This window comes from Lactuca sativa, chromosome 2, assembly GCF_002870075.4.
Source record: "Lactuca sativa cultivar Salinas chromosome 2, Lsat_Salinas_v11, whole genome shotgun sequence".
Taxonomy (NCBI): domain Eukaryota; kingdom Viridiplantae; phylum Streptophyta; class Magnoliopsida; order Asterales; family Asteraceae; genus Lactuca; species Lactuca sativa.
In genome coordinates, this window is record NC_056624.2 from 21,679,478 (window position 1) to 21,688,978 (window position 9,501).

General features: G+C 32.8%; 1 long non-coding RNA gene across 1 annotated transcript; it reads left to right on the forward strand.

The window, feature by feature from the left end:
* The first annotated feature begins 1,010 nt into the window (after positions 1 to 1,010).
* On the forward strand, positions 1,011 to 1,839 carry LOC111920744 (uncharacterized). Its single transcript, XR_002859980.3, has 2 exons — positions 1,011 to 1,199; positions 1,271 to 1,839. It is a non-coding gene; the product is annotated as an uncharacterized LOC111920744 (long non-coding RNA).
* The last annotated feature ends 7,662 nt before the right edge of the window (positions 1,840 to 9,501 follow it).

Here is a 9,501-nt window from a genome sequence, read left to right on the forward strand (position 1 = left end):
TATACTTGGATAATAGAAAATCCAAAATAATTTCTAGCCCATCAACCCTTCAAAATTCCTTTATTACACATGATTCTTATATGTTGAATAACGGTATTTATATTCTTTATTTTACATTTATTCTTGTACTATTAAAATTATATCAAACTATCTATATTCTTAAATTTATTCTCTTTGTAAGAATTCTTATTATTTTTATTATTACTAACTATTTTTTTTCTTATTATATAAGAGATGTCTACAATCTCCATTGTCATTTAATATCTAAGTATTATCAAATTTTTTATTATCGTTGCTAAATAATTAAGTGATAATTTAATTAAAATCATTTTAAATTTCTTGTCCGTGGTATCCACGGGTTATAGCCTAGTTCTATAAATAATATCTAAGATTCAACAGTCTAAGTATTATCAGTGCTTGGAATTTACAAACTTCATGTTCAACTTCGGACATCAAGAACATGGATGTCGAGATGATGTGATTTACTTTTTATTATTTATTAAAGCTATTATACGGATACGATAATAATACCACTAATATTCTGAATATCATAAGAACTAATATATATTTAATATCTGTTTTTGATAAATTACAATAAAATTACTATGTTTCGATAAATAAACCAAAAACTATGTTCCTTTAATAAAAACGTTTTCTAACACGACAAGAAACCTGGGTTTTTTTTTATTTTTTATTTTTTATATATTTTTTTATTTTTTTAACTATATGTGAAGGCAAGATTTGAATCTTTGTTACGAACTTATGACAATTTTCACGATATGGATATTGTCCTGCACAAAAGTCCAATATTCCAACATATATTCACTTTTAGAATGTGGGTTAAATGTTAATTTAATTTTAGAATTTATATTTATTTGATTCAAATATATATAAGATTATAAACTTAGAATGTGGGTTAATTTAACTACTGTGCAAACAAAAAAAAAACCGGTCCATTTAAACTAGATATTACCTACCCTATGACATGGAATTAGGTCACCTGTGGTAGATTCACATAATAAAGTTATTATAAAAGCATCGCTTCTATAACCTTCTTACATTAGCCGCCATACAATCATTCCCCTCTCCATACAAAGACTTTCCCAAAATCTAGCTCAAAATTTCTGCAAATTAATTCAACAGAATCCGATTAACACCACCTGTCGTCTCTGTTCCTCTATGGCCGAAGAAAATTGCAGGTAATCTGTTTCTCCTCAGATTTTCATATGCTCTCATGGTTCGACTACTTAGATCTGTGTAATAACACTAGGTGAAGCACAAATTTATGCCATGGTAGTCGGAAGTTTGATTTGTTTAAGCAGATCTCCTTCTATGGGAAGAAGCTTAGCCGAACAACATCTTGCTACAATGAAAATTTGGGGCAGTCAAATGGTCTCTCCAAGTTGGAATGGGTGGTCTCGGAAATACAGTTTTAGGTTGGTTTGCTGTAAAATAAGCTTTTTATACGTAATGGTCGGGAGGATTTGATACATGGTAAAATGTAGAAATAATTGAATAATATTTTAACTCTTGAAAGATAGGTGGGGTAGGCAAAACCAACATCAAATAATGATGTTTTAATCTTTAAAAGATTAAAATTCGATTTGGAAATAATTCAACTAATAACGGTTGATATAGAAATTACAAAATATTCAAAACTTTTGTTTTGAGTCAAGATTATGTATGAAAATTTGAATTATTTATCAAAAAATGAAGATTTAGGTTATTTTGAAATGAAAAAGTGGTACATATACGGTAGAGATTGTCATTTGACAAAACATGAAAAAAAAAGATAAATGTAAATTTGTTGATTGAAATTAAAATAGTTTCTTTTATATAGATTGTGGTATATATGTATAAATATTGTATTGGTAATGTTTTAATTTGTGGGTGTTTTTTGGTTTTGTAATCCTAATTATTCATAGGTTGATTATACCATCATTTAAAACAATTATATATGTATGGTTTCTTTAAAGTGAAATGTGAAATATATAATATGCTATGTTATTTTTAACATGGTTTGGGTGGTTTACTCTCCAAAATTGCATCCTTAAACTAGTAAAGCAAACATTATATTTAAGTATCATTTTATATCAAACACCACTAAATGTTCGGGCCACAATGACCAATATTAAAGGTAAAATTATTTGGCATCTTGATGTTTGAGGGTGAAAAGTAACATACCAAAACCCCTTAGTGAGGTTTGTATCAAATAGGAAAATGATCTATTTTCCTATTCTAATTAAAAGGAAAAAATATATACAAATACAATATTAGGTTTTTTCCTTCTTTTTGAACAAGAAGTTTTATAAATAAAAACGGCCAATATGGAGCTGAAAAGGGAACTATAAAAACAGCTTCATTTCTAGCATTTCATTTTATCCACCATATGGTACCAAACAGTGCATCAGTGAGTTTTTTTATTCGACCATCTTGTGTAGAGAATGCATTGCAAGCTTCCAACAAACTTTTAAAGGTGATTTTGGGCCAAAACCCAAGCCAAACCATTTGATAGCCCCTAATCAAAATATCAAATTGCATATAGTACATTGCAAATACTATTACATTTATTTTTCTTTCAACTTAAAGAAAATTATAACCTACTGTGCACAAAATCACATAACCTAACAACTGGCTTCAAGGAGAACACACACTACTGGCAACAAAATTCTGAATCACGTGTACACATGCAGTGGAACTGGTTCCAACTTTTTTCTACACTAAAACCCACACACGTTCTAACCCAGTTTAGGGCCTAATTTTCAAACTATCTTTATTTATATATGAGTAAATTACTGAAATCGTCCCTGTGGTTTGGCAAAATTGCACGTTTGGTGTATAACTTTTTTTTGCACTCGGATCATCCCTGTGGTTTGCTTTTGTTGCGTTTTTTGTCCCTATGGTTTGGTAAAAGTTGCATGTGTGGTCCCTAACTTTATGTATGTAAGGGACAAAAAACGCAACAAAATCAAACCACATGGATGAAAAATGCAACAAAATCAAACAACAGAGACGATCCGAGTGCAAAAAAAAAGATAGGGATCAAACGTGCAATTTTGATCAAACCATAAGGATGATTTCAATAATTTACTCTTTATATCTTATTCAATATATTAAATAACAAAATCAACATTGTTGTAGATTACATGGTAATAGCGTTTGTCAAGGTTCCACACTTCCACTTACCCCATCTTCGATTCACTCTTGTTGCATTTTTTTTTCACAAATATATTCCCGTATCAAATCCTCCATTTGTTCGTATAACAAAATTCTAATCAATATTTACATCTTTTGTCCTTGAAGTTTCCACTTGTTTCCATATTCTACTCCATCTATTTTCTTTACTTAGGTTACACTCTCGAAAATGCACATTTACCCCCTTCGTTCTCACTTTTCATTTATTCCAATTTTGTTGAATTTCTTTTCAATTCACTTTTATTTTTATGACATTTAACCCCTTTAATTTCCTATTTTGCATTTGTTTTTCAAAATTTTGTTTAAATTTGTCGAATTATTTTATATATAATTTTGTTTTCACATAACAATAATAAATGTTTAGTACAGTTTGTTAAAAAAAACTTAGGTATTTGATTCATATTTTAACTATAAACTTCTTATCAAATTTAACTAAAATTTAGTTGTCATCCAAATATCTAGTAATTGTAGGGCCTCCTTTTTATTTTAGCCTCGACCCAAATATGTTTGGGACGACCCTGCTTGAGAATGATCTATACCGTTAGTCTCCATGTATTTTGTAATTTCGGGTCATCTTATATTACATGTGAACGTGACAAAATATTACTAATTACCATAAAATAGCTAAAACTTCCAAATAGTGCTTATACATTTACCTTGGACCTCCAACAAACGACGCATAGAAAAAAACATGTTTCTATGTACAATTTCCATGAGAGTCACCTCTTGAGATTGCATCACAAAGAGTAATTCTGTTTAAGGCTATGTTTGGCGGACTAGCTGAAAAGCTAGCTGTTAGCTGAAAAGCTAGCTGATGGCTAAAAAGCTAGCTGTTAAAAAAAAAGCTAGCTGATAGCTGAAAAGCTAGCTGATAAAAAACAACGTTTGGTAAAACTAGCTGAAATATATAAAATTACGTAAAAGGGCATGTAAGAATATGTGTTTCTATAATTAATTAAGGGGTGTATTTGGAAAATTTTAAAAAAGCTCATAAAAAGCTAGTCTAAGTAGCTTTTTCAAAAAGCTAGCTTATCAGCTACTTTTTGGCTTACCAAACACGACAACATAAAAAAGCTCGAAAAATAAGCTAGCTTATCAGCTAGCTGTGGCGCACCAAACACAACCTAAATATCAAACAAAATTTTTAAGCTAAGCAGAACATATTAGAAAACAATTTAAAACAAGATATAAAGAGTACTTTCGTTTAGATTCGATTCACCTATCTGCTATGGTTGATTTCGTTAATAATGCAATGGATTCAATTTTGATGTATGCCGATTCCTAACATGACTAGTATCATGATCCGACTACTAACCCTTTGATTTTAACATATTATTTAAGTGATCAAGTGAACTAATATTCCTAAAAATCATTGTTGAGTTTGAATTATGAAAGACTTGACTATTAAATTATCATCAATGATAATGATTACAATTTGTTTATACATGAATGATCATTACATATATTCTCACATTATAAACTATCTACTTTTCTATTTAACCCTAGGTTTTAGTCTAATTATAGTCAAAACAATTCTAATGATCATAAATCATATTTGATTATTATATTTTATAAATTATGTTACCGTATTTCAAGTCTTTAGTGTGTATATATATAATTTTTTTTATATGAATTCGATAAGTAAATATTAAACTCTATATTTACAATTAATTAATATAAATTAGTATATAACATGATATTACAAATATTAAATATTACATTTAAATTATAATTAGTAGACAAAATTAAACTAAAAATGTTATAATAAAAATGAGAGAGACTAAAATTGGCAACCGAAACTTCAACTCCATTTTTGGAGATATGAATAGTATAACCCCAAATATGGGGGAATACTATTCATATTTCAAAAAATGGAGATGGAAATGGGGTAGAATTGGTGGAGAATGTGGGAAGAAATGGGGGAAAAATGGAGTTTGGGGGTGGGTTGGAGATGCCCTAATACTCATCAATAAACATAAGAGATTAATACTTTATCACATGAGGATCCTTATCATGAAAATATCATAAATAAATGACTAGATTAAATCCGAAATTATTGAAATCAACACATAAGTTCAAGGTTTATCTGCTCTAAACGAAAGTAAAGGGTTTTTAGCCCTGAAGCAGAAAAACAATTAGAAACGAAGTAAACTCTTTTAAACATTATTAAAACAAAGCAAACCGAATGATAATCGTGTTTTATCTCTTGATCTCTTCAAATCTTGCTCCAAAATTGATCTTTGGCCTTCAAAGGGTTTCTGAAGGTTCTCTGGTCATCAACGTTCGAGGAAAACTCATCAAAGAATATGGTATTTATAATGTTTCCAAAATTACACCACGACATCGTAATGTATGTATAACCTCGTCGTGGTGAAGCCTCCTATGAGTATCCCCAAGTAATATGGTTATACTATACGTATATCTCTTTGACCAGGACATGTCACCGCAGCGTGGTGAAGGTGTTACTTTGCCGTGGTGACCTTATTTATTTATTTATTTATTTCAGTTTTTCCACTTTGATGCTTGTTTCCATTTCTTCAGCTTTCAACACATCATTTCAGCTAGGGATGAAAGTGGGTCCAAACTCGGACCGGTGGACCCGGACCTTGACCCGGAATACCCAAAACCGGTTAACGGGATTTTCTAGAACCGAAAACCGGACGGGTACGGTACCGGGTAAAGTGGGTCTAGAATCGGAAAACCCAAAAACATCAAAGTGGGTAGGTTGGAATCGGATAAAGTGGGTTTAGAACCTGAAAACCCGGAATTTTTTGGTAATTACTTACTACTTAGTGGGTTGAACTTTAAAATTTTTCAAATTAATATCCCGACTTCGAGGGACTATAAGTTATTGAATATGAAATCAAAATTGACAAACTTATAGTCTAAAATCATGTACAAACTCTAAAATACATTATGGAAAAAACCATATGCCAATCTTACTTTAAACGAATGAGATATGCATGTGTTACCATTTTCATAGAATTCAAAGTACAAAAATAAATAGTTGAAAATTTTCAGCTTTGATACCCCCACTTTGGGAGGTTGTAAGTCATTGAATATTAAACCAAAAATGACAAAATTATAGTCTAAAATCATGTACAACTCTAAACTATAAGTTGAAAAAAACTTCATATCAATCCGACTTCAAACGAATTAGATATGCATGTTTTAAAACTTTCACAGAATACAAAAAAGCTGAAAAACTAAAAACATCCAGCTTTGATATCTCAATTTTGGGGGGCTGTAAGTCATTGAGTATTAAACCAAAAATGACAAAATTATAGTATGAAATCATGTACAAAATCCAAACTATAAGTTGGAAAAAACCTCATGTCAATCCAACTTTAAACGAATTAGATATGCATGTTTTAAAACTTTCACATAATACAAAAAAGCTGAAAAACTAAAACTTCCAACTTCGATATATCGACTTTGGGGGACTGCAAGTCAATAAAAATAAACTAAAAATGACAAAATCATAGTCTAAATTCATGTACAAACTCTAAACTACACGTTGGAAAAAACCGTATGTCAAACCAACTTAAAACAAATGAGATATGCATGTTTTAAATGTTTCACAAAAACCGGTTCCGACGCCTAAAAGTGGTTCCGGTTCTTAGACCCGGTTTGCCCGGACCCGATTGACCCAAACCGGATTACCCGGAACCCGGATAAAGCTAATTTTTAAACCTGAAACCGGAACATATTCTATATATTCCGGTTCTAACGGTTCCAGTCCGGTTTTCTGGTTTTAAATCTCATCCCTAATTTCAGCTCATTTTCTCCTGAGCATGCCGTCGCTGCTACAAAACAAAATTTAAACATTATAAGTATCAAATATATTTAATTAAAACTCAAATGTAGTTAAAAATACTAATAGTCATGCAAAATAAAGTCGGATGAATAATTGATTGTATTGTTAGAATCATGAATGAGAGTATAAAAGAATAACAGAGAATAGAGAAAAGAAGGTTAACTAAATGATGATGTCTTTGATTAGTCGATGGTGAATGCAATAATCACTATGTGAATTTGATGTCTAATATGAGTCGATGCACACTCTAAAGTAAAACGGAGAACCCTTCATGGCCCAAGATCATTTATAATTAGTATAATACATTCAAGATGATAATGGCAAGATGATACATCATAAGAAACATACATTGAATAACTTTTCAAGAAATAGTGATTATGCTAACCAACATGCTCTCTAATGTGAAATTAAGGATAGAGTTATTTACAAATCTATCAAGACTACTATTTTACCAACATTACTTGTTACCAAAAAGTTTGCAATTATACGATTAAGAGGACTATATTAAAAAACATAATTTTTTTAAAAACAAGATCCGGTTTAGGTTTGAGCTCACACTGTACAATGTTTTTGGAATGGAAAGAGCATATGACAAGAACATGAAATACTCAATGAACCTATGGGCTGTTTGAAATGCCTGTTATTGGGTCTTGTAAGAGGTTGGGTGTGATTTGGTCAGATTCACATTGTTTGATATCGCACTTAGAAGTCTCTGTGTAACGACGAAATTTTCAAAATAATTAAAAACATAATAAAAGTTCATAATATAATTTCAAAATCCACGTATCAACATCCTCTCACTAACCAAATCCCAAGATCTCAATGTAAATAAAACTCCATCTGTGTGTGCGATCATGTCGGCGCCTTCCCGCGATCCTCACTGTTACCTGAAACACATAACATACAACACTGTAAGCATAAATGCTTACTGAGTTCCCCAAAATACCATATACAACACATATTAGCCACTCGAGGCTATATATCTATGGACCCTCTGGTCCTAACTCTGTGGACCTTCCGGTCCTAAATCTATAAACTCTGGAAAATACTCAACATAAGTCACATGGAAATAATGCAGTGCATTACAATCACATAAATAGCATACAAGATACTTTGTCACATAACTCTAATTACCACTCTAGGTAAAGTATAGTGAGAAGACTCACCTCGGGTAACTCGGTAATTCTCGAACTCGAAAATATTGATCTAGCCTCCGCCTAATCACATAAAATAATTACTCTAATCAATACGACTCTGAAAGGCTAGGCTATTCCCTCTCTAAGTTCTCTCAAAAGGCTAAAAGACCATTTTACCCATCTATCGGTTCAAAAGTCCAAGTGTTGACCCAACCCTAAAAGTCAACGAAAGTCAATGGTCAAACTTTGACCAGACTCGTCGAGTGCACATAGGTGACTTGACGAGTCCAAACGTGTACTCTGGATCTTTCTAAACCTCACTCGACTCGTCGAGTGAACCTCCCACTAGACGGGCTACATCCGGTCATGAGTCACGGGGCAACCTGACCTAACTCGTCGAGTCCCCTTATGGACTCGGCGAGCTTTTTCCATATCCATCACCCAATCGACCTTCTGAGGCCAGATCTGTTTCTCTATCCTATACATCTGACCTCCCCATACCTAATAATCACGTAAAGGTCCGACCTTTACGTTCATGTAACACACATATGGCTCCTTATGGTGAATTCACTTCTAAAATGGCAACCTAAGCTCATTTCTTCCATGGAAAAACATAAAGCACGAAGGATAAGGCTCTCTGCACCTCTAAAGGTCCATATCCAGAGTCTAACACCCAAAGGGACAACATACTCATCAATTCATGCCACGAAAAGGGTATAGAAAACCCTAGATTCAAGGATCTTAAGCTAAACAGAAGAATGGGTCGAATTACTACCTCAACAATGGAGATCCAAGCTTGAAAACCACAGAATAGCAACCCCCTTGACCTTCTCTTGCTGGAAATACCTTCTTCTTGCAAAACAACACCAACAAAGGATCAAAAATAGCTTTCTCTCTCACACAACTCGCTCAAGCTCTCTAGGGTTTCTCTCTATGGACTGGTAGCCGCAAATGAGGGCTATAAGGACCCTTAAATAGGGCACAAGCCCAAAGATTTAGGGTTTCTGCCATCAACATGGACTCGTCGAGTCACCTCTCCAACTCGTCGAGTCCATTCATTAATCCAATCAGCGAATCGCGATCCTACTGGATGATTCTAGGCATCAACTCCTCGAGTCCTTCTCTTTAACTCAAAAATAAATGATTAAAAAATAATACCTGGAAACCCGGATGTTACAATTCTGCCCCACTAGAATCAAACTTCGCCTTCGAAGTCTCGGTCTGCAAACAACTCCGGATACTGCTCTCGCATCTCCAACTCCGGCTCCCAAGTCAGCTCGGACCCTCTCCGATGTTGCCACTGAACCTGAACCAGGGGCACCTCATTGTTCCTCAGGACCTTGACCTTTCGAT